Source organism: Rhinoraja longicauda, chromosome 16, assembly GCF_053455715.1.
Source record: "Rhinoraja longicauda isolate Sanriku21f chromosome 16, sRhiLon1.1, whole genome shotgun sequence".
Classification (NCBI taxonomy): domain Eukaryota; kingdom Metazoa; phylum Chordata; class Chondrichthyes; order Rajiformes; family Arhynchobatidae; genus Rhinoraja; species Rhinoraja longicauda.
The window spans coordinates 37,102,305-37,128,913 of record NC_135968.1 but is presented as its reverse complement, the minus strand read 5'-3'; the positions used below and the strand labels follow the sequence as shown (position 1 = coordinate 37,128,913).

The following is a 26,609-nucleotide window of genomic DNA, read 5'->3' as shown; positions in this document are numbered from 1 at the left end:
GCACCTTTGGCACTATCACAATGTGAAAGGGTGTTTGAACTCTTGTCTGAAGGTGACAATTATTACTGATTTCACTGATCAACTTAAATCAGAAAATAGTAGATTTTTATTGAGCAAAGACGTTAAGGAATTTAGAGAAAGAACGGGGGTTTGTGGAGTTAGTCATGACCTCATGGCCTGAGTAAATGGGTTATTGCTGATCCTATGTTCCTGTGCCCGTTTGTCTTAGTTTTAGGAATTCTCATGCCTTAACTTTTATGTTCAAATCCACTTGAATGCTTCTCTTGAACAAAAGCTGATCTGTACAATGCCTTAGTACAAACTTGCAGAAAATACATGGTTCGCTTTGTTATCTGTGGGTTAAATATAGGTTGCATGATTGAAACCAATTAATTAGTTAAAGCAGATTCCAAACAGCTTTCCTGTTTCAGTTGAAATCAATTTAAAATAAAGATTATTTTCTCTCATCAGAGATGGCAAATCATAACTAATATATTTCATTCTTAAATCAGTTTCTAAACTTATTAAGGTCCGAAATAAGCAACAATGGTTTTATGTTTTTCCCTTAACAAATATAAAGTAAAAATACTTCATGGGATAATTCCACTTCAATCCAAACATTTACTAAGATGAGATAAATGACGTACTCTTCCAATAACTAGACTTTAAAAATGGAATTTAAATGTTTACACTATTCTCAAGACCCTTGTGGTTGTCAGTCACATATATACAAACTCATACTTCAAGTATTCAGGGTGAATAACCCATCGTGATTGAGTCATTGCGTAAGTACTTCCCTAATTCAACATGTCCAATTGTAATTGACTTGTGCATAAATTATCAGAAGTCGTGACTTTCTGAGGCGAGGTGGCTGTAAAATGTCAAAATGAATCTGTTCCTGCCAAGGAAAGTCCTGTGATTTGTATCATCAATTGTACTATATTAGCTTGTAGCACCCTTTTCATATCCTGCAAATGTGAAAAGAAAAATGAACATTGAAGAGCAGGAACAAGTACTAGTCCACCCAGGCTGTTTAACCCTCAGGTCATTGTGTTTGTATTTCACTTATTGGATTGTTAATAGATTTTCTTCATTTGTGTGAGACATTGTGAATGATGTGCTGAGGCCTTCCCATTATTTCAACATTGGTGCCTGTGGCCCAACTTTAAGAAGATAGTGTTAAAAGCTGCTGGAGTTTCCACCTCTTGACAACATCCCAGCTGTAGAATAGCAATAGCAATCCTCTTGTGGCAGTTTTAATTATCGGCACTGGCGATACCATCAGTAAGTGTGTAATTACGTGTCAGTTTCCTGGCTGTTGGGTATGAAAAGTGGAACCAGTGAGATGATGATTGTTGAAACTGTAGACTCATATTTAAACAATTCAAAATGTGTAACTGGCAGTGTCATTAAACAGAGAGAGCCCGACCCTGGCTGTCAGTTACTCTTCCTTTATGCAGATTTCTTCAGCTGTCTGTCAAAGTGTTACATGCTTGAAATGGGATGGAGCAGGAAGTGCAAAGCTTGGAGTGCAATACTGCCACTTCATTCAACTCCACCAGAGTGAGTTATATGCTCTGAATAATGACAGCTGCACTGATTTTTTTTTAAATTCTAAAACTCTATAGACTTCACAGGAAATTGCTTACTTCTGGGTGCACATAAATAAACCCACATTATTATGACAATATAATTTTATATACCGAATAATACTCTGGAGATCCATCATTCAGATATTTGGCCCCACAGTCAAGATACTCTAAGAAGAGTGTCTTATAGCAAAAAAAATATTTATAGCCCTTGGATTCTATTTCTTGTGTATTTTTTTCAGTTAGTTAGAACATGGAAAATTACATTGTTTTCAAAGTAATTAATTTATACCTGATGGTAAAAGTTTAACTCTTTTTTAAAAAGTTATTAAAAACTTTATCATGGATTCATTTAAAACATTCAACGTTATTTTGGGATGCTTGCTAATATCAATTGACACAAAGGTTACATTCTGTAAATTAAAATGAATATTTAAGTTTGTTTTTATTAAGCTGTGTGGAATTTAGGTACAAGTGCATTGAATAAGGAAATGAAAAAGGATACCATCATATAAGTCTTTAAATGGTCAGTTAAAACTGGACTATTAGAAACCCCAAAAAATAATTGAATCATAATTATTTTGTTTAAAATTTATTTACTAAAATAGAAAGAAATAGGTAACATAGAAATAATCCACAAGAAATATAGGCATAAATTCAAATCATCAGTTATTTGAATGAAATATTTCTAATCTGTTCTGGATTCACCACATTTATATTTGTTTCAGTAAGTGGGTTAACTGCTTCTGCTGATCAAGAAAGTGCTAAAGTCCTCCTGGTTTCTTAAAAGCCAAGTCAATCCTCTAATTAAACTATTGAAAGCTTAATATCTAAATGCTTTAATGGCATGAATTATTGATGATATCACGGATACAATAGGAGAGGTGATCAGCAATATTTACAGAACTTGTCTCTGTGCATTTAAAATACTTTTTGTCCCCCAGTTTCGTGAAATAGAGAAGCCGTTGTTCCTCCTGCTAAAATAAATGTTTAGGGCATTGTACTTAAAGCAGTAGATTAGCTTGTTTATGCAACAGTGTCAAACATCAATGGTGAAGTGGAGGCCACGTCTACTTCCCTCTCTGATTTGCTGCTGCCCACTAAAATCACCATTGTGCAGAGTCTAAATCCACTTCACAATTTGCTGTTAATTTTGCAATGTGTTATTAGCACTTGATTTCATTAATGGGTAAATATGACAGCAATCTCTGACATGTAAGTATCCAGCATTAACTTTTGAAATGCTATAACTACTGTCAAAGATCTCCTGCTACTTAATGATATATGCGGTTAAAGTTCTCAGCACTGAAATAGTTGTAATATCATGTACGTTCATATTATGCCCTTAGCTTCCGTGAAAAAGATAGCTGAAAAATGATGACTGTTTACATTGAACTATATGGAGATACTATATGGAGATATCAATGAAATAAGAGCTAATTAACATTTACCATCTCTCCAAACTCTGAAAATGTAATTTTACAAGTGTAGTGACTGAGTCTCTCCGATAAAAATGAAAAGGGTATCTAATTGAAAATGCCCTTGGTTGCTGGAGTCTCACAGGTCCAGATGAGATGCAGATCTTTCAGCCATGGCTGTTCCCCAAAGACAATAGTTTTGTTAAAGCTCATGCTTTTAACAAACATTTGACAATTTCTTCATGCCTTTAATCAGAAGAATATCATACAACACGGAAACGCTCCCTTTGGCCCAACATGACCATGCCGACCAAATTGTCCCATCTGCGCTAGTTCCACCTGGCCATTTTGGCCCATTTCCCTCTAAACCTTTCCCATCCATGTAGCTGCCCAAATGTTTTTTAACTGTTGTTATAGTACTAAGTGTCTTTTAAATGTACAATAACAACATTTAAAATCACTACAGCTGTTTTTTAAAATGCAATTATATTTAAAACGCACACAACTGATGTGAAACATTGGTCTGGGTTGTGCTTCTCTTCAGTAAGTGATTCTCTTCATCACTGCTGTGTAATGTATTCATCAGTGGTTCTATGGACGACCGCCAGCTGAAGACAAGCATGATCATGAACCTAAACCTCAGATTTAAACTATCTACCACATATCTCCCATTTTTTTTTTTTTTTCCTTTTTTTTTACACAGAGTGTGGTGAATCTGTGGAATTCTCTGCCACAGAAGGTAGTTGAGGCCAGTTCATTGGCTATATTTAAGAGGGAGTTAGATGTGGCCCTTGTGGTTAAAGGGATCAGGGGGTATGGAGAGAAGGCAGGTACAGGATACTGAGTTGGATGATCAGCCATGATCATATTGAATGGCGGTGCAGGCTCGAAGGGCCGAATGGCCTACTCCTGCACCTACTTTCTATGTTTCTATGTTTCTATTATCCCAATGTTTGTCGTTGCTTCCCTTCACATTTCCTATGTTCCGTCAACCTTTTGTACATTTTGCACTTTATACTTCTTGTTTAAGACATTGCAGCAAACGTCAGTCAGAGGGGTTACTATTCCGAGATCTCATTCGATTCCCTCGGAAGATGCCTTTGTTATTGGGATTGGTTTCTTCTTGTCACAGGCATAGTGAAAAACTTTGCTTTGCCTGCTGTCATGCAGATCAAACTGTACACGAGTGAAACTATAACGATGCGTGAGTACATCATATCGTGCAAAAGAGAAAACAAACAACGTGCAAAATATGTTGTTACAGTGACGGAATAAGTGCAGATAAAAAGATTAAAAAGTGCAAGGACAGCAAGAAGTAGATTGGAAGATTGGTTTCCTGAGCATAAAAGAAGCCCAGTCAGAAGTCTGACCGCAGCAGGGATTATGTTGTTCTTGAATCTGGTTGTATCGTTGAATCAAGCTTTTGTATCTTCTGCCAATCCTCCCCCCCCTCCTTTTCACCTACCATCCCCCTTCTACATTTCACTATGCATCTTCCTTTCTTATCAGATATCAATCCACTTTTTCTATTCCACTAATCAATGGTTATGATCTCCACCATTCTCTTCCTCGCCAGCTTTCTCTCTTCTACACTAACAATCTACGCAAGACTCCTGATCCAAAACGTCGTCTGTCCATTTCCCTCCACGGATGCTGCCTGACCCGCTGTGTTCCTCCATCAGTTTGTATTTTGCTTAGGATACAAGCATCTGCAGTCTCTTGTGTCGCCAGATCCATTACCTGCATTTGACAGAGTGCAACAGGAAAGTTATCACTCGTAATTAACAGAATAATCACCCTTTTAGTGTTATAATATTGATTAAGAAACAAATTATCAGCCTCTCAGGCTCAGAAAATGAACTATTAAAAGTATAGACTATCACTCCTTCAGGTAGTGTTTAGTTTAGTTTAGTTTAGAGATACAGTGTGGAAACATGCTTTTTGGTCCACCGGGGTCTGGCCAACCAGCGATCCCCACATATTAACACTATCCTACACACGTTAGGGACAGCTTTTACATTTACCAAGCCAATTTACCTACAAACGTGTATGTCTTTGGAGTGTGGGAGGAAACCAAAGATCGCGGAGAAAACCCACGCAGTCACGGGGAGAACATACAAACTCTGTACAGACAGCACCCGTAGTCAGGATCGAACCTGGATCTCTGGCTCTGCCAGCGCTGTAAAACAGCAATTCTACCGCTGGAGATTGTGAAATGTCACATATTTCTCCTCTTACATTTTTCCCCCTTCCCCTCTTTTTAATCTTTATTCCCTCTCCTTCTTTCTCTTTCCAGATTCAATTGGGTATTGACTTCATCCATTGTAATAAATGTTCCATCGTAGTTCTTCTGTTTATTTTTAGTCCTTTACATTCGTGGAATCAGCGGATAAGCAAGTTTTCCTTTCACTTATCAAAGCTCCAGGTGTCCTCTTATCCCCGTTACCTTGTTGCCAGTTGACGCTCCCTGGAATTTAACAAAGCCAAGAAATAAGAGCAACTCCACTAACTGGACAGGTCTTGAGATGCCACGCACCAAGAAATTGTGGTCTGATGTGTACCGATAAGGTGCTCATTAGCAGAAATTCAAGGCGCAGTGTTTTACACAAGGTATCTCGGCAAAAATGTCACTCCTGGCAGCAGAAATGTCAATCGCGGAGGGAAGAAGATATATATATATATACATATAAACAATAGCCTGTGTGGGTTAGAGGTGGGATGTTATTAATTCAGAGCCTGTAAATTAAAAAAAAAGATTATGTACTTAGGCAATATGCATAGTAAGGGTAATAAACCAACAAAGATAGATTAAAATATAAATAAGTTGATTTTTGGAAGGGAAAGACCCTTACATCCTCCATACTAATAAAATTCAAGTATATTCATCAGGAATTGTAGATATTGCATTAAAGGTTGTAATTGAGAATAAATTAGAACCCTGAAGAGTAATGGATAGGACTGTATTTAAAATCTCTGAGGATCAATTTGTCACAGTAAATTATTATCCAGGAAGGGCTATTTTTTTGCCAACTTTGGAGGCCTCCTTCTGCATATTTATAGTAGTATTAGTTATATAGAAATATATGCATATGATCAAATTACTTAAATACAATATTGGAAACCAACTCAATTATCAAAGCCATATTAATCATAGGCAAACAGCAAATCTTTACAGGTTGCATTTATACCTAGCTTTTCAGAATTGTCACTTTCTTGCTTTTTTTTGCATGCAGAGGAAGGTACAGTTCATCCAGCAGAACTATGCAAGCATGTCTCACAAAGAAACTAATTATTCCTGATGCGCTACTTAAGAAATCATAGCCTTTGTTTCTCACACTTTGCTGTCACGGCATTGCTTGCTGTTCCCATTCTCAGTCAACAAATAATAGCCTGGATTTCGCAGTTGTAATGATGGCGAAACTGGCAGCATCCGCCATCATTACACGTGAAACTGACAGCAACCTCTGAAGTCCGCACATGCACAGCTAAACACGGAAATCCAGAAGTTGCTGTCAGTAATTCCGAGGTTGTCCATGTGCTCCACTGTTTTGCAGCCTCCTTCAGCGGAATCACTGAATTGGCACAAGCTCCAGTTATTTATGAACTTTTCCTGCTGTAAAATACCCTGAAAAAATATTATGCCGCGTTGCATGAAATGTAAGTGAATTTTTAATGGGATTCTGATATTTAGCTATCTTACCGCCTTTAACATATGTTAGATGCTTGAGTTGTCATTCCATGATTTCAATATTAGAATTGTCTTTAAAATATATTTTTTATTTTTCTCTTAAACTTATATGATGCATTCGCTGCAATCTGATTGCACATGCTTATTTTTCTAAATTTCACAATCCAGAAAATGTTTAAGGTGTTGTTTGAAAGTTGTACTTTTTGCTTCCTGGTTTGCTGCCTGTGAGAATCATTCAATGTCTTGGAAAATCTTGCCCATTGTTTCTGCCAGGCTGTGCAGTGAAAATCATCTCCACTCGACTATATTGGAAGGTTTGGATTCGTAGCATGATCACTGGGTATAGCTGCCCATCTCTACCGCGTGCTAATTAAAGTTTCAACCTGAGAAATCGCCCTGGCTTGTAATATTTTACCACCTCCTTATGATTGTGTGGGTGCTTGAGTCTTTGAACATGCCTATTTCAAGATTAGACTCCTTTCCCTCACTAGTGAGAGAAGAAACCAGTTGAATTGCCTTCAACTGCTCTTAAAAAAAACTAAACTAATTAACCAGATACATTCTTTTTTTAGTCATATGAATACAAGAAACAGTAGCAGTAGTCCTGTCAAACCTCGTCCTGTCCACTAACATGATGACTGGTCCAATCTTCAGCCTTTAGCACCATGTTGGTCTGATCTTTAGCCTCTGCACCATTTACCTGCCCAGCCTCACCGCCTTGCAGCAGGCTTTTTGAAAAGTTGTTTGTAGTTTCGGCTCTTTGTTTCAACTGGAATTAGCTGGAATATCGCTGCTCTTTTCTGGACAGGAGTTATGCCTTTTCATTTACAGGGTAATAAAGGCTCACTGTACAAAGTGACAAAAGACTGATTCTTTCTCTTCCTCGCTACCCAAGACTAGTACAGCCCCCCCCCCCCCCCCTCCCCTCCCCACTCCACTCCTGTAAACGACAGAGCAATTCAATCTGCTGCCCAGCCAAGAAACATCAAGACTCACAAACAGAGGCCAATCTGGTTCAAGTGTCAGTCAAATCTGGTGTTTTGAGCTCAGGCCCACTAAAGGAGAGTCAGATCAGCTAGTTTAATCTGAAGCAACTTGCTGGTATCGCAGCCCAAGTCACATCACTGAGAAAGGAACCAGCTTGGTGCAATAAGCTCCATTCCGCCCTCTCTCATCCACACACTGATTTTGTCCTCTGGATGAGAATGTTTGAGATTGCTTTTCAATGCAGAGATTTGGTATGATTTGTAAAGCATTCATATGTGTACCTTTCTCATCTGGTTTCTGCTCTGGGAAATCAAAAGTGAATTTAAAAAATGTGTTGAGTGAATTATTAAGTGAAACTAAATTGTATTTAGATTTCTTAATTCTGCCTCAGTGAAACTTTATCAGCTGCAAGCTTTCCTTATATTGCCGACCTCAGCTTACCTGTAGAATCTGGTTTGTGTGTGTATATATATATATATATATATATATATATATATATATATATATATATATATATATATATATATATATACATATAACTTTTCACAAATATCATTTTTGTTTTGTTTCAAGGAATCTTGCCAGTTGTACAACAGAGTTGATTTCAAGGTATGACGACACTCGATTTGACATTTTCGCACAAAGTATTTTCATTATTATCTTGGGATGTCAGTATGAGTAAACACCTTACTGTAGAATATTAAGGTAAACTATAGAGGAGTGTTTGCTGTGAACTTGTCCAGATTTTGTTGGTTGGCGAGCTGTGTAGTGAGTTAATTAAGACAAAGTAAAGCCATCTTCTCTCATTTTTGTTTCACCACTGAATGGAATATGTTAGGCTAGTTTACATGCATTGATATTTCCTGAGCATTGACCTTTAAACTCTTATGTAGCCACAGCATCGTAATTGCTTCGAGTGCGAATTATCTGACTGGAGCCGCTGCCTAATCTTTTCAAGTCGTTTGCAGTGCATTCCACAGTAGGACAGGGCTGTTACGGGCTCCTGAATTTCTTGCTTACCCGGCAATGGGCAAAGTCATTAAACATTAACAGTAATAGTATTTCCACTGTAATTAACTGTTAATTACTTCCACATGTTAATAGAGTTTGGGGGAAAGGATTTTTTGCTATTGTTACAGCTCCTAAAATAATTTCCATGTGATAATTTTCCAGGATATCAAAATTTGAATAATTATGCACTAATTAAGAAAGAGGGAAAGTAGGCCTGCTACAGGAGTTAAGACTGCATTAATTTTAATGTTTTTACAGCATTTTAATTGGTATAAGGGCAGTAAATTGAGAGCTGCTGCACGGCTCTAATAGGAATGGGGCTGCCTTGCAATATGCCTCTTATGTACTGAAGCCCAAGGTCAGCACAAGTTTGCAAAATCCCTCTGCTCTTCAGACGAAATGTATTGGTGGTGAAGCATGCATCTATCACTCTGACAAGCATTTAACTCTGCAAGAGCACATGCTCTCAGATCTTAAATTATTAATTGCATTAAATACATTTTCATATTGCAGGCTGTTTGTTGTAAACTGCTCCCTGGTACGAAGATATTTTCCCCTATAGTTTGAAATTGCAGTAACCTTCCATGTTTGAACTTAGCAAAGCTGGGTTGAGGGACTTTTATCAGGCAAGCGGCAGAAGGCGTGCTTCTTTTGCACAAGACCCGGTGATATACGGTACCTTTTTTCTTCTGAAATATAAAACACTTACAGTGATTAGAACACCTGCTGTTTAAGGGGAAAAAAAGATGGTAGAAAGTTAACAAAGACAAATTATGTGAACATTCGCCGAGGCATTTTTCACCCAACACTTTTTTTTTCCCTGCTCCAGTTTTACTGATACCGTCGCATTAATTAGAAATTTAGGCAAATGACATAAGTGCTCTAATTTTTTATTTCTGCCAGGAGAACAATTAGGCAGTTAGTTGTAACAAATCGTCTGACCGCACAATGCTTGTTGGAAATTTTCAGGCTACATTATTTCTGAAAAGTAAAAACAAATAATGGTTGTTTCGCCCAGTTTTCACCATAATCTTTGTCAGCTTCAGCAGATGCACTGTAGCATTGTTGTCTCCATTGTCATGCCTCATTAAAGTGTGCTGACTCTTGTGGATTCACATTTCCTTTAGGTAAATAGTTATTTACATGAACTGTGACATTTATCTTCGATGACAATTTCTAATTACTCACAGAACTAAGGGTGATGCATTGAGGACGGCTTCGTGTGCAGAAAAATTACTTTGAATTAGCTCGCCTTTTAAAATACATAGGATCTGCAAAGTGGACAAATTAGGCTCTTCTTAGCCACATATGGCACATGTTTAAAAAATGTTTCCTATAGTACTGACTCTGGAGAACAATTCGTGATGATGAAGTAGACAAGCTCTTTGCTCATATGGGGGGTCCATTTTGTTGCTGAGGTTTGCCAGGATAGCACAGGCTTTGTTAGGGCTCCTTTCAGTCCACCTTGCTAGTTTGGTGTGGTCTTAATAAGTCAAAATATATTTTGCTGACATGACCTGCATCTTTCCTTTACATCTACATATGTGAATATTTTTGCTGGCGCTGGAGGGAAAATCTGTTTAAAAAAAAAATACTTGGAGGTATGCATCAGTCTGTTGCTATGAGGCTGCCGACAGATCAAAGGATCGTATTGTCTTATAAATATAACTATCCTAGCGCAGGTGGACACCAGTCATGCAATCCACCATAATTTCAGCAATCACGTCACAAACAATTTCTAACGCAGACGTACTCTCCTTAAATTTGAAATCATCCACAAAGAAAGTTGTTCAGAATCCATGACAGCCACCCTAGAGATTATTCCCCATCTAACTGATAGGTTTTTCATTTTCCAAACTTCTTTATCGAGACAATACAGCTCCTTTAACTCCATGTCGAAGTGTAATCAATAGTCGTGCACTGACATGTTACTATTTCAGTTGCCTGCACTCATTCTCTGTATCTCTCTGGTCCCTTGACCTTATTACAATATCTGTATATTGTTTTACCTTGAAAACCAGCACGTAAATACAATGCATTTGCCTTTAATCTGAAAACGAGTCTTCAATAATTGTCAGGCAGTAATTGTATGGCAAAGGAAATTAGTTCTAAGCAAAACCATCCGATATGATTAGAAAACAGTTTTTTCCCCCCCAATATGCAGGGGAAAGTAATATTTATAGGCTTACCAGAGGTTTATTGAATACAGGCTTTACAACCCACATAGGTTCTTCCTGTAGCCGAACAAAACAAAGAAAGTGAGTGGTCTCAATAGCTCTTTCCCATAAATCTGTGTTGGCATAAAAATTGGTATTGCCTCTATCCTTATTTGTGAATGATTCTCCCTAACGTGACTTTGGTTACCAAGATTGGTTTGATTTGATACATTTGTGGCACAGCATGACGTTGAATTTGCATCATTTTTTTTAGACATTAATTGATTGATAAGAATAGGGAATAAAAAGACAGAGACATGAACTGCCTAAATAAATAAATACAAGTAAATTATAACCTGCAGTTTTGAAAACCTTCTTGGCTACTGTCTGGTCTAACCTGATTGGCCTGTGGTGAGTTAAAATATATAGCTATAATATATGACTACCCATGTCAAGCTAGCCTCAGCCTGAAGCCTAAAAGGAATTCTGAGCACAGGGTAAGTAGTATTTCATCAATAAAATCATAAAATAAAGACATTAAAATGAAGGAATGATTGAATGCTGCAGGACATTTGTACAATCACCCTTCAGTCATTGCTTATAATAGGGGAAATCTTAAAAACCATATACTCACTATATAAATTTGCTTATAAATAAAGTATTTTAGGACAAAGTCTGCTTACAGTACCCAATGTACACTAAGGTGTCAAACACTTGCCTGCCAGTACAAACCTCGTACCCGTTCGGTTTAGCTTTCCTTTAGTTTTAAAATGTAAATCTAGTGTAAAACATTGCTGCAATAATGTCAGCAACGACAATCTTGTGTAAGAACAGAAATACTTGAGCCTTCCAACAAGATTACTCAAAATATTTAATTTGTGAATTTACCGCGAGAATAAGCATCTCATTCTTTTCCCTCAGTCTCGTTGCATGCTATGTGATTTTACAGATGCATTAGAGTATTTCATACTCACTTTCCTCTGTAATTTTATCTAATTAAATTTTTGAATGATCAGCTGAAATATGTGCATGTTTTAATGGTCATGTTATTTTTGATGCCTGTAGACTCAGCACTTTGCATTTAAATGTACAAATGCTACACGTTTACCTTACCAAAACTGTTTAAATTAAATACCCCAACTGTGCTACCATGCAACTTGCTTTCAGCAGTCATTCACACGATAATGCAAATCCTTTTGTGTAAAATTTTAAGATCTTTATATTTTCATTACAAGAATTGCTGCCTATTTAACAACCTTTACCGTACCAAGTTCAAGTCAGGGTCTTGAGTATGAGTGACTGTGTACTGAAACTACTTATCAAAACCTGGTCATGTTGTTGGTCTAAGCTTTCCTAGATAGCTAATTTACCCCTGAAGTAATGCTATTTCATGCCCTAATTTTCTCATCGAAAATTTGCAATGGAACCGCTCAGTACACATAAACACAATGGACCACACTAAGCATAATGACCTCGTAAGTGTTACAGCCATCGTCTCACGCCACCTGCATCAAAGAGCTGATCAAACAGAGTAATAAAGGTTCGATCTGAATCATTGGACACCTGATTTCAAATACATTCACTGTATCGAGCCTGATTTCAGACAGACTGCTGCATAACTTATAGATATCCGGTTGGTAACTTCAGTTTTCCGAATACTCACATTGCCTTGCATTTAGAAGACAATAATGTCAACTTAAACTATGTTTAGTATTCTCAATTTAAACCAAAGATTGGGTGGAGGGAATTTGGAGAGAGGAATGGTGGATGGGACTGGCATTGTCTTCCCCAGTGTTAAGGTACAGACATCGATCATTGAAGATCTATTTTAGAAGCAATATGCCTTGTGTCTTAAAGGTACAATGAAATAATTCCATGGCATATCTGTGATGGCTTAAACAGGGAATATGTCCATGAATGTACTGGATAATGCACGATCAAATGTAATTTCAAAGAAACTTACACAAAACTGAATGATTTGTGGAGCAGGCACACTACACTGTGTTTTCAGGTTTGTTTTTATGATCCAACCAGCAGGAATCAGTAGGGACTGCTAAAAGCAGCCCCCATAAAGGTGGGTTTTACAGAAAACAAACTTAAATCAGTTTCTCACCCAAATGCAATTTCCAGTAAGACCAATGAGTACCACTGGCCATCATAATCATAATCATAATAATCACAATCGTACTTTATTAGCCAAGTATGTTTTGCAACATACGAGGAATTTGACCATGAGTACCACCGTACACCAGCCTCAACACAACGTAAAGGATCTTTCACTGATTCAGTTAAAAAATAGCAGCATTAAAGAAAAGCATTTACTTTATTTTACTTTGGTCAATTTATTTTGTCATCATAAATTTAAATATAGGAATCCATGTTAAAACAACCATATAAGTACAACATTTTTGTCATTGTTGCGCTACCTACACATGTCATAGCTGTGTTTGTGGCTACATTGAGCTATGTAAGAAGTTATTTATTCACAAAATGCTGGAGTAACTCAGCAGGTCAGGCAGCATCTCGGGAGAGAAGGAATGGGTGACGTTTCGGGTCGAGACGTCACCCATTCCTTCTCTCCTGAGATGCTGCCTGACCTGCTGAGTTACTCCAGCATTTTGTGAATAAATACCTTCGATTTGTACCAGCATCTGCAGTTATTTTCTTATACTATGTAAGAAGTTATATAGGTAGAGAACCTAATGCTTGGTTAAAGAGGGGAAAGAGGCATGCAGAAAGTACCTTGACATGTGAAGATACATACAAAATGCTGGAGTAACTCAGCGGGTCAGGCAGCATCTCTGGAGAGAAGGAATGGGTGACGTTTCAGGTTGAGACCCTTCTTCAGTCCAAATTCAAGGCTTCTCAAGAATTGGAGAAGGATGGATATGTTGGAAAAAAAGATGCAATGTGCTGGAGTAACTCAGCAAGTCACGTGGTATCTCTGGAGAACATGGTTAGATGACCCAACCTGAGATGTTCTCCAGATATGCTGCCTGACTTGCTGAGTTCCTCCAGTACATTGTGTCTTTTATTGTAAACCAACATGTGCAGTTCCTTGTATCTCATGGATATATATTGCAAGGCAAGAAGAATATAGAACATAGAACACATAGTTTTGCAGAACCAGAGAAGGATGAAACCACAAAAGGATTTGAAAATAAGGATGAGGATTTGAAAATCACACTATTACTTAACCAGTAACACTCTGCAAAGCTAATGGTTTAATGGGACTTTTTCCAAGTTGGGGCATAAACAGCAGAGATAGAATGACCTTATGTTAATGTTGAAAGGATGGAATGTGTTGGAATAGTCAAGTGCAGAGTCATGAATTAAGGAACCAGGAGCAGATAAGCTGAGGTATGAAAAGTGTGAGACAACTTGATGGGAGGATTGAGTGATATCCTCAGTGGTCACAAGCTGTTGGAGGAGCAATGAAACTTTGTCAGGAAATTGCACCATGGCGTAAATATTGTGCTAGATTCCACTAGCTAATGCTGAGTGATTCTGAGTTGCAGTCAGTTCTGGACATCAGCAGATACACTAACCTCAATACAACTCAATGATGTAAATAACAACTGGATATTTAATTACATGGAAATATCTGGGTCAATTGGTTAAAACATTAGATAATAATCTCTGCTACTTATATTCTCTGTATCTGTAAAAAAAATTAAGAAATACGAGGCAGCCTGTTGTTGGAGGAGAGTTGAAGAAGGGTCTCGACCTGAAACGTCACCCACCCCTTCTCTCCAGAGATACCTGTCCCGCTGAATTACTTCAGCATTTTATGTCTAGCCTGTTGTTCAATTTGTAAACTGTACATTTTAATCTGAGCGTACATGTAAATGGACAGGATTTTGATTGATGTAGACCGAGCTATTTACATTTTAGTCCCGGTAATAGATTATTTTAGTTTGTAATTTGCCATTTTGGAATATTTCCTTAGATTCCCCTCTATTTTCCATTTCCAACAACCCTCTTTTTTTCTGCAGCATTGATGTGTCAACTGGTTGGATGATATTATAATTTGTGACAGAAGTTTGCAACAGAGTTTTCAATAGCTTCCACTGTTGATAGAGTGTGTTAATGCAAAATTTGACACACAGTCAAAATTTCAACTTCAGACCTTAAAGAGTAAATTAGATTACTTAGCATCTCTGGCGAGATGGAATGGGTGAAGTTTCAGGTTGAGACCCTCTTCAGACTCTGAAGAAGGGTCTCAACCTGGAACGTCACCCATTCCTTCACTCCAGGGATGCTGCTTGTCCCGCTGAGTAACTCCACCATTTTGCGTCTATCTTCGGTGTAAACCAGCATCTGTGGTTAGTTTCTACACAGTTTATCGTCATATACACAAGGGTGCAATGACATTCCTTCTTTACATGAGGCTCACAGGGTAAACAGTATAGAAACATAGAAACATAGAAACATAGAAAATAGGTGCAGGAGTAGGCCATTCGGCCCTTCGAGCCTGCACCGCCATTCAATATGATCATGGCTGATCATCCAACTCAGTATCCCGTACCTGCCTTCTCTCCGTACCCCCTGATCCCTTTAGCCACAAGGGCCACATCTAACTCCCTCTTAAATATAGCCAATGAACTGGCCTCAACTACCTTCTGTGGCAGAGAATTCCACAGATTCACCACTCTCTGTGTGAAATAAAACTTTCTCATCTCGGTCCTAAAAGACTTCCCCCTTATCCTTAAACTGTGACCCCTTGTTCTGAACTTCCCCAACATTGGGAACAATCTTCCTGCATCTAGCCTGTCCAACCCCTTAAGAATTTTGTAAGTTTCTATAAGATCACCCCTCAATCTTCTAAATACCTGCAGTAATGATTTACAGTGACCAAGTAGCCTACGAACCACACATCTTTGGGATGTGGGAGGAAACCGGAGCACCCAGGGGAAACCCATGTGATCACACGGAGAACGTGCAAACACCGCACAGACACCAACCGATGTCAGGATCAAACCTGTTTCTCTGGTGCTGTGAGGCAGCAACAATTTCAACTGCCCCACCATGCTGCCCATTTTTATCTCACGGTCTTCTTTGATTACAGAAAGTACCTACATCAAAAACTAACGGGAATAAATTTGTCTTTGATTACTGAAACTGACACCATGCAGAACAGCGCCCTCTTGTTATATTCACTTCCCCACACAATGTCCTCTCACCTGCCCATTGCATGCCTTCATTCAGATTCCAATTCAGATTCCTTTTCAGATTGAGATTCGTGTTCACATTTAGATTCACACTTAGATTCCGATTTTGTTTCCTGTTCCGATTCAGATTTAGATTGAGATTTTTAGATATTTAGATTTAGATTCAGGTTTAGATTTAGATTCTTAGATTCCTAGATTTAGATTCAGGTTCAGGTTCAGATTCAGATTCAGATTCAGATTCAGATTCAGATTCAGATTCAGATTCAGATTCAGATTCAGATTTAAATTCAGATTCAGATTCAGATTAGTTTATTGTCATATACACCAGGGTACACCAGGTAACAATACAATAATAAATATAACAAGTGTAGAAAGCAACTGTAGATGCTGGTTTAAACCAAAGATAGACACAAACTGCTGGAGTAACTCAACGGGTCAGGCAGCATCTCTGGAGAAAAGGAATAGGTGAGGTATCGGGTGGAGACCCTTCTTCAGACTACACCCGAGTGCAAAACAATAGAATAGTGCAAGATTGTAGTGCAATTTGTCGCAATTATGAAAATGAACTAGCTGGATGGAAGTGACAATTTGTAATGGACATGTGCTTGTCTTTTTATAACTTTAATCACTCAGTCTGCATTTACTTGTGACGTGGCTCTGCTTAAACACAGGAATTGAGATCTTCATCAGAGGATATTTGCCTTGACCAGATGACTAAATGTGCTAATGCAAAATATGTAAAATGAGACCATGAAATTAAAGATTAAGATGAAATATTCATTATCATCCTGATAGTGCTGCTGTCTTTCAAAGGAAATAGTGGATCAAAGGACTGCAACATGGATGAGAAAATAATTTGTGATGTAAGATCACCAAAAGAAATCATCAGATGATAAACACATTAATTGCACGACTGAAGGTGTTGCAAATAAAATTGCAGTAAAGCCCTTAGTTTTGAACCTTATAATGGTTGTGGTAGGGTCTGCCTGCCATTGGATGGGCTTAGTCAGCCACAGCAAGACATAGAAACATAGAAACATAGAAAATAGGTGCAGGAGTAGGCCATTCGGCCCTTCGAGCCTGCACCGCCATTCAATATGATCATGGCTGATCATCCAGCTCAGTAGCCTGTACCTGCCTTCTCTCCATACCCCCTGATCCCTTTAGCAAAAAGGGCCACATCTAACTCCCTCTTAAATATAGCCAATGAACTGGCCTCAACTACCTTTCGTGGCAGAGAATTCCACAGACTCACCACTCTCTGTGTGAAGAAATGTTTTCTCATCTCAGTCCTAAAAGACTTCCTCCTTATCCTTAAGCTGTGACCCCTGGTTCTGGACTCCCCCAACATCGGGAACAATCTTCCCGCATCTAGCCTCTCCAACCCCTTAAGAATTTTATATGTTTCTATAAGATCCCCCCTCAGTCTTCTAAATTCCAGCGAGTACAAGCCCAGTCTATCCAGTCTTTCCTCATATGTAAGTCCCGCCATCCCAGGGATCAATCTGGTGAACCTTCTCTGTACTCCCTCTAAGGCAAGAACGTCTTTCCTCAGGTTAGGAGACCAAAACTGCACACAATACTCCAGGTGCGGTCTCACCAAGGCCCTGTACAACTGCAGCAGAACCTCCCTGCTCCTAAACTCAAATCCTCTTGCTATGAATGCCAACATACCATTCGCTTTCTTCACTGCCTGCTGCACCTGCATGCTTGCTTTCAATGACTGGTGCACCATGACACCCAGGTCACGTTGCATTTCCCCTTCTCCCAATCGGTCACCATTCAGGTAATACTCTGCTTTCCTATTCTTGCCGCCAAAGTGGATAACCTCACATTTATCCACATTATATTGCATCTGCCATGCATTTGCCCACTCGCCTAATCTATCCAAGTCACTCTGCAGCCTCCTAGCATCCTCCTCGCAGCTAACACTGCCACCGAGCTTCGTGTCATCCGCAAACTTAGAGATGTTGCATTCAATTCCATGCAACCACAGATGAAACATTGCCCTACCCAAACAGGGTAGCATCAAAAGCTGCACCATCATCTCTTGACCAGATGGACAGATGCGAAAAAATATGGTTGATTGGTGCTGAAGTGGTTTAATTTACCTGTATACCCCAAATATATATATATCCAGCAAATATTACTGATATGATCAGCCAAAGTGATCATAATGTGTATCGGTGAACATATTATTTTCCACATCCAGATGTGTTCTTCCATCGACTAGCCATTGCTGCACTACTGTGCCTTTGACAGTAAAGATACAGGGAGAAGCCCTGGAAAATATGGAACACTTCCCATGACTTGGAGGCCATTTCTTGACCTTAGGCTTTCGACTTTACTTTAGACTTTAGAGATGCAGTGGGGAAACAGGCCCTTCGGCCCACCGAGTCCGCACCGACAAGCAATCATCCCGTACACTTGCACTGTCCTACACACTGGTGACAATTTACAATTTTACCAAAGCCAATTAACCTACAAACCTGTACGTCTTTGGAGTGTGGGAGGAAACTGAAGCACCCGGAAGAAACCCATGCGGTCACAGGGAGAACGTACAAAGTCCGTACAGACAGCACCCGTTGTCAGGATCGAAAGCCAGTCCCTGGTGATGTAAGCCAGCAACTCGAGCTGCTACACCCCTGTTGCATTAATTCACCATCAGTAGCCATCTATAATCAATTGTGGAGGAAAGGCATTTGAAGATGAGACCTCCAGATCTGGTGCAATGCTGGTGGCCTACTGGGCCAGAGTGATAATACCTGCCCACTTATATGCTTATGAGACCTGGGCTACCAAAAGCGAACATTGGAAAAATTCCCACTGGCTCCACAAATTCCTCCAAATTTACTGGAAGGACAACAAACCAATGTCAGTGTACATCCCCTGTACTGAGGCACTCAGTCAACTAACCTGGGCAAGCTACACTGTTTGCATGCCTGACACCAAACCCCTGATGCAGATATTGCGCTCTTATCATTGAAATTGATTAGCAAGTGGACAGAGGAAAAATTCCAAACTGTGCGCACAGAATATGACCTCTCAACCCATTCTCTCCCTGCTAATACTGATTATTTACCACCCAAAGAAGATGACAGGTGCACAACAATACCCTGTGCTTTTTTTCCATCAGCAGGACATGTGTTCTCAATGAATAGGAAGAAAGTAACACACATAAAGAAGCAATGGCATGGTCCTAATTTGCTGAATTCAAAGTCAATAATGAAACACAGATATTAATGCTCTTGAGAATTTAAGTCCTGATCAATGTTCAAATGTTTAACGTCGCCAAGAGTGTTATCATGGCTGAGAATCTAATAAAGATTCATGTCAGAGAGAATGGTTCCAATTATGAAAAGCAATGTGAAGTGGTCGGCTGCATTGGAGTTGAATGCAGCAATTAACATGCTAGCTGTAATGAAAAGCCCAATAGCATTGTGACTATGAAAAGGCACAAAAACAAGCAATGGTCAATTCCTATACCTGTGGTCAGGCTCACAACATTAGCCTATTGCCTGATTTCAGATCAGAGCCCTTGGATTCTCCTCTTTAAGAAGGTGCGTCATTCATAATGACCTCCCATTCCCAGTCTGACCTTTCTGTCATGGGCCTCCTCCAGTGCCATAGTGAGGCCCACCGGAAATTGGAGGAACAGCACCTCATATTTCGCCTGGGCAGTTTGCAGCCCAGTGGTATGAACATCGACTTCTCCAACTTTAGATAGTTCCTCTGTCCCTCCCGTCCCTTCCTCCTTCCCAGATCTCCCTCTATCTTCCTGTCTCCACCTACATCCTTCCTTTGTCCCGCCCCCCTGACATCAGTCTGAAGAAGGGTCTCGACCCGAAACATCACCCATTCCTTCTCTCCCGAGATGCTGCCTGACCTGCTGAGTTACTCCAGCATTTTGTGAATAAATATCTCAGCATTGTTCTATTGGTATTCCATTTAGGATCAACTGCAGTTCTCTCCTTCACCTTTTGTGCCAAACGATGGTATCCAAGCAGGTATCAGTCACCCAAGTAGTCACCCATTCCTTCTCTCCAAAGATGCTGCCTGTCCCACTGAGTTACTCCAGCATCTTGTGTCTGTCTTCAGTGTCTACCAGCACCTGCAGTTTCTTCCCACACAATGCTATCCAAGCAGTTGAACAATAAGATGGAAGGAAACCATACAGAGGCATTGAAAAGATGGATAAGGGATGTAGAGTACATGATGAAGTACACATTTGGTTTTTCTGTGTCATCTTCTTTGTTATTTTCCCCTTTATTGCTGATTCATACAGTATGCACATTGTTAATTTCCTGTAGATGAGTATATATGTCATTAAAGAGAGAAGCCATGCAAATGTTTTGGTAAAGATGGTATAATTGCAGTTTTGTGTGACTTTATAACTTTTCTTAATGCCAGGAGGTGATAATCTCGTCTTTTCTTTCTATTTTGCAGACATGAGTGAACAAGATGTCTCGCTATTATTTTCTTGTCAAATTTACCAATATTTATGATCAAATTTACCAATATTTATGATCAAATTTACCAATATTTATGTGAGGCTTGAGCTAACGCTTGAAGCAAACTGATTTGAAGGTTGGAATTTATGCTACTGTTACAATTAAATTGAATCAGCCCCACAAAATGTCAATAATTGCTCTTTTTGACTGATTTATTACTATTTTCTCCTGGAGTGGAAAAAAGTAACTGAACCTACTTTATTCTCTCTCTCACCTCAGCTGCAAGGAGTGACTACCAATCTCAAGCAGTATTGAGGTTGTGAAGATATGTAAAATTAACCCACTGGGATTGGCTCTACTGTGCCGTGCAAGAGGTCATGCAATGTCTACCCGATGCTTGTTTGAAGATCTATACTATTCTTTCATTGTAGCAAGGCGAGAGATGGCAATGCTGGAGAATAGAACACAGTTACTTGCGGCATCAGTGTCAAGATGACAAACTCTGGATGAGCTTAAATACAAAACACGACTTTGTGTAATTTGTCCAACAAAATGCTTGAATGTTCACCTGCAAGAGGGCTCACCTTTACACCAGCATCCTCGCTCCATGCAGCTCTCTATCTCAGCCTCTTGGCTGCAGTCAAAATCAGCTGTGCACATTTGGCACACACCTCGAAGAATTGGGCTGAAGAACCATTGCAGCTGCCAGAGAAATAACACACTTTCATCTTATCAGTCTGGCTAGATACTAACTCTGGCCCCAGAGGGGATGGACAGTGAAGTAACCTACTGCACAACCAAGTCACTCAGACAGAATTTATTTGCATGTAACAGAATCAACGCTTGTCACAAAGAGCCCCAATCCTTTAGTAACTAAATTACACCCAAATGAAACTCTTTGACTATTGCTTTTTCTACCTAGTAATTACACCTATAAAGTCACACATCTAATCTAAAACTGTTCCAATAAACCAGTAGTTTTCTATTACCCTATGCAGCAAATTAATCTGTGTCTGGGCAAATGTCCTTTTTAAGTGAACATTCTCATTAATAGGATGTCTGTTAACTGCCTGGTATTAGGAACTGTTTTTTTTTACAGGCTATAAAGATATTGGTGTTAGCAATGCATTCAGTCTTTCATTTGATAAGTAAATAGCAAAAACCCTATCGAGATAAGAAAGGAAACAGTCGGCTGATGGCAGGGTTACTAGTGTTTCTATGTCTAGGTCTTCTTTCCCTGAGTGTGGAAACTTTATTGCTCATTATCTACAGGGCTGTGATGATGTGACAGATGATTTATTGTGAGGCAAAAACTGTGTTTCGATTGCAGACATTTTTATCCTTTTGTGATGCTGCCTGCCAACCCCCTCCAACTGCTGAGACATCGAATAAAGGAAACTAGAAGCTGTGTTTTTTTTCTTCTGGCTATCACTCACAAATGTCTAAAGTTAAAACTAGTCTACAGTTTTAATTTAGATCAATTCCCATTTGTTCCTTAAAAATTCCATTTATTTAATTGAGTTGTTGAGATTAAATTTAGAATTGCATTCACTTGAAGCTTTTCTGTTAAATCTGCTACACGTTTTAAGCTGACAGTAATTTGCTTTAAGAAGGCCATATTAATTTATATGTACTCACCTTTACCACTATTAATGGAAGTGGCAGAGACTTACTTTATGGATGTTCGCTAATATTTGTCACTGTTATTCAAATATGTCTTAAGTAGATAGTGAAAAATGAAGGGACAAATTGTGGTATTGTTAATTATTTATGGCTAATCCATTGGGTAAATGAAAGATTCTCCCACTACTTGCAATTTGAAAGCTAAATTATTATCATTGTTCACATTAATTACAAACTTAATTTCACATTTGTTAAAGATGAAATTAAGACTTTTATAAATCAGTTAGCATATGAGCCTGTATTGTTTTCTTCAAAATGCTAACACAGCTTTACAGTGGATAGAAAAGACTGAGAATAAGACTCAGAGACACAAAATAACTGAGAACTCAACATTGATTGTCTGAAACCAGCAACAAAAGAAACTCAACTACGATTATCAAATAGACCAATATAGGAGTATAGTAACAATATCATTGCTGAAAAGTGTGTGGTGAGGTTTTTTTTCATGTATGTGATACTGATTTAATTATAATCATCTTGCACTGACTTTCACTAGTGCAAAGGACATCCTGTATATAATTAAGCTCAAATTAATGTCAGAATGATGACATCATTATCATTTGTGGTTACATTTCATCACTGTAAATTGCTTCACAGGTAAGGCAAATTCTGATGGCAAAAGTAGCAGGGCGATTATTCATTAGGGAAGTGAAGACTAGCTATTTATCATTTTTTTAAAGCTATGTTTGGTCTGGGATTTTGCTACTCATCTATTCATTAACTGTTTTAAGTGGAAGCAGTCACCTTCATATTTAAAACATTTAGTTTTATTGTAAGCTTCTTCCCTACTAAATCTTCCCAAGGTTTTAATTTAATTTGATTAAGCAACCTTCAACCCAAAAAAAGATGTGGTATTAAAATCTAGCTTCAATATAAATGTACAGGGTTTTTGACAATTCATATCATCATAGTACTTATTACTATGGATATGACAGATGGAAGGGTTTCACCAATACCAGGAAACCTTAATAGAACAACAATGCTTGAGAGTTTTACAAAAGAAGCTCCTTGGTTCAAACATGCATTCATATTAATGTTTCCTTAATGTTTGTATCTACTTTCTAAGCACCGAGTTCTTCTGTCCTCTGTTGATGAGAAGAATGGCATAGTCTGTAGCATTGGTGCAAAGTAGTTAGCAATAGTGTAATGCTGATGGGCAGAAGGAAGGATTTTCAGGGCAGTGTCGATCACTCTGCCAATGTTAAGATCGAGATTAAACCACCCACTATCACAAGAGATGTGACCACAAGAGTGCTAAACTTTCATCCACTTTATGGAACCTCTAATGATTGCAAGGTCAGGTACTTAATGGAGAGTGTCTATACCGGAAACACCACGATAGCTTAAGCAGACTATCCAATTTGTAATGCATTTCTTGGAAGTCTATCAATTGATACAGTGCAGAGGTAGATGCTGTGATGACTGGTAAAATGTGGCATGCACTGTAATCAGCAGTTGCCAAAGCTGAGTAGCTGTACCTAAAGCAGCTGGGCCCTGATTATTGCAATATAGATGAGTTACTTTCTCTCTTTTAAAATATGATTGTCCAAGTAAAAAAACAATATTGTGGCTGCATAACTTGAGATATCATACTAGTGTCAAACTTACCTTCTACCCTCAGAATCCAATCAGTATGTATTTCTTACAGAATGTTCACCAATCAATAATCAATGTGTTATTTATTTTCCTGTTTTCTACTTTTAAAATGTGTATCATGATTTTGGATGATGCATAATATTTTTTTCTTAAAGTACAAAATGCTGAATTTGGAAAATGTAGAACTGATATTCAATAATTACTAGATATAATGAACTTCAGAGCTAATTTTCCTCAGAAGCTGAACTGTAATCATTGACATAAGATTTGGTTTGAAGAGGCTTTATTTCATCATTTATAACAAAGCAAAATTTAAAAAGCATCTCAAACAGAGGCAAGAACTTTGTTTTTTATTTAGCTATGCAGTGTGATATTTACTATGTAACATCTATCACTGGGTGGGACTATTGCCATTATTTATTGAGGACAATTGTAATACTTAATGTTTTTTATACGCATTTTTGTACTTGAACTATTTTTTGCAAAACAATACATGGAAATTAAACCATTATTTACGTTAAATCAGCTTGGAATTAAAACCTTCTGAGAGTAATATTCAGTGCACAAACTGACCTTTCATAGAAATTACAACTTAATGTAATTGTAAATGTTTTCTAAGCCTCGTCTCAATTTAATTTCCTATGTTAATTTCCATATAATAGTAATATGTATTTCCATTTTTGTAAAGTATTGCTTTGCTACTTGTCACTGAAATGCTTCACAGGTGAGCCTTCTAGAGATTTTGACACCAATAAATCAGACTTTCTGAATCACGAGGCATATCTTTCCTGCATTTTATTGTAATTGTCGAATTTCCTGAAACTTTTATTTTGACAATTTCTGATTACTGATGATATTTTTAAGTGAAATTACTTCTTTTCCATTTATAATTCATATCTCTCAAAGATTTCCAAGTTTATAAGTGATTTGTAAAGAACAGTCAGTAAAGACTAACATAATTGGATGACCAAGTACTTGTACAGGTGCTTACATGCACTATATTTACTTAAAAATACGTGGGAAATATGGCAAGACTTTTAAGGACATTAGAGCATGATAATATGATGCATTTTTAAACCAAATGTTATTTTCTAACTTTCCAACAGAGTTGAAGTTGTTGCAGGAATATAGTTATAACTGAACAAATAAGATATTATAAAGTAAGAATGCCGTCAATAGTAAATCAATGTTGACGGCATGTGGATTTAAAAACAAATAACTATTGCGACTAGCATTCAAAACCAGGCTGAGTAGAAAGCTAAGAGGTCCAATTAATCTGATAGGACTGATTGCTTTAGAAAAAATACCAAGAGTAACAGTCTCACAGTCTGGTCAATCATCTGTGGTTGTAATAGTAGTTTAATGGACTTAAATATACATATTTTATGTCATTGTTATCTGTATAATAATACACGTTTCCTCACTCTATCACCAATTGATCAAGCAGTACTACTATTGCTTCCTGAGTTAGAAAGATGAAATATTCTTTGAGGAGGATAAAGATAATATTACATGGGAATTAGTTAATTAGGCCAATAGTTTGTTTGCTAGCGAGGAGGCTCTGATAACTCATTTGTCGAAGAATCTGAAAGATGATCCTGTTTCATGTACAGAGAGGATATTTAATCAATAACCACTTTTCAGTTTATGAATATGTCAGGCAATAAGTCTAAAAGGAATAGTCGCACAATGAAATTCATCTCAGTAAAAACGCGAGCTCTGTAAACACCACAAATCCCTAACAACATGATCTAATTGTGTCACATGAAATATGTTTGTCTGCATAAATATCCATTTTAATGCAGATTTAAATGCAAATAGAATGTTATTTTGATTTTAAAGCGAACAAATAAATAGTATGGTTACTATGTTTCTGCTCTATATCTTTGCTATTTCCACTTTGAGTAATTGTGTAAGTTTGAATTTACCATTACTCTTGGGATTAACTTGATATTCCACTGGAAAGCATAGCATATCCTCTTTTAAGCTGCTTTCATTGTAAAAAATGTAAAACAATATTATTGAAAGTCAGTCAGAGTGATGCTTGAACTTTTTATTCTGTCCTGAACTGCAGACACCGAACTAATTAAAAACTGGATGAAATGCAAATTATTTTTCACAGTTTGCAGTGATGGCCATATAAAATATGATATTATATCTGTAAATGTCGGAAGAAATGTGTGAAATGATAAACTAGGGACTTTCTAATCTATTGTTCTCTTAAACTTGTTGGATTAAAATGGGGGTTCTGTGGTTATAAATTATTAAGCCTATGTCAACCATAGCCACTAGTGTTGATGAACTAATTATTCTGAAGAAGGGTCTCGACCTGAAACGTCACCCATTCCTTCTCTCCAGAGATGCTGCCTGTCCCGCTGAGTTACTCCAGCATTTTGTGTCTACCTTTAATTATTCTTCCAGTTTGTTTCCAATTCTTGGTCATTTTCAGTACTTTACTATTACATAGGAGTACAGCTTTTGTAAGCCTTTCATAAATAACAATCCATTAAGATTTAGAATGCAATTGACTGGTAAACTATATGGCACGTGATGCAACATTGTGGATTTCCAAGTATTTTTAAGCAAATTGGATGTTAATAAATATTCGATTAATAATTTTAACAAGATCAGCTGCGAGATTTAGTGAACTATTTAAACGGTTTCTTCATAAAGCACACATTTATTTGATGTTAACTCCAAACCAAGTAGTTATTGGAGCTGGGACTTTATAGCTACATTCTGGTGATTATCTTGGTCAAATGTGAGATTTTGATTTTTGTGTTAGATGCTATTTAATAACAATGTATTGTATTGTATTGTAGGCAGATTTTTGTGTCTGCTATTAAAGTCATTAAGAAG

At 37.9% G+C, this 26,609-nt stretch overlaps 1 long non-coding RNA gene across 1 annotated transcript in view; it reads left to right on the top strand.

Moving 5' to 3' along the window:
* Positions 1 to 26,609, top strand: part of LOC144601006 (uncharacterized) — a 38,695-nt gene that overhangs the window by 373 nt on the left and 11,713 nt on the right. The gene's annotated exons all lie outside the window — the stretch shown is intronic.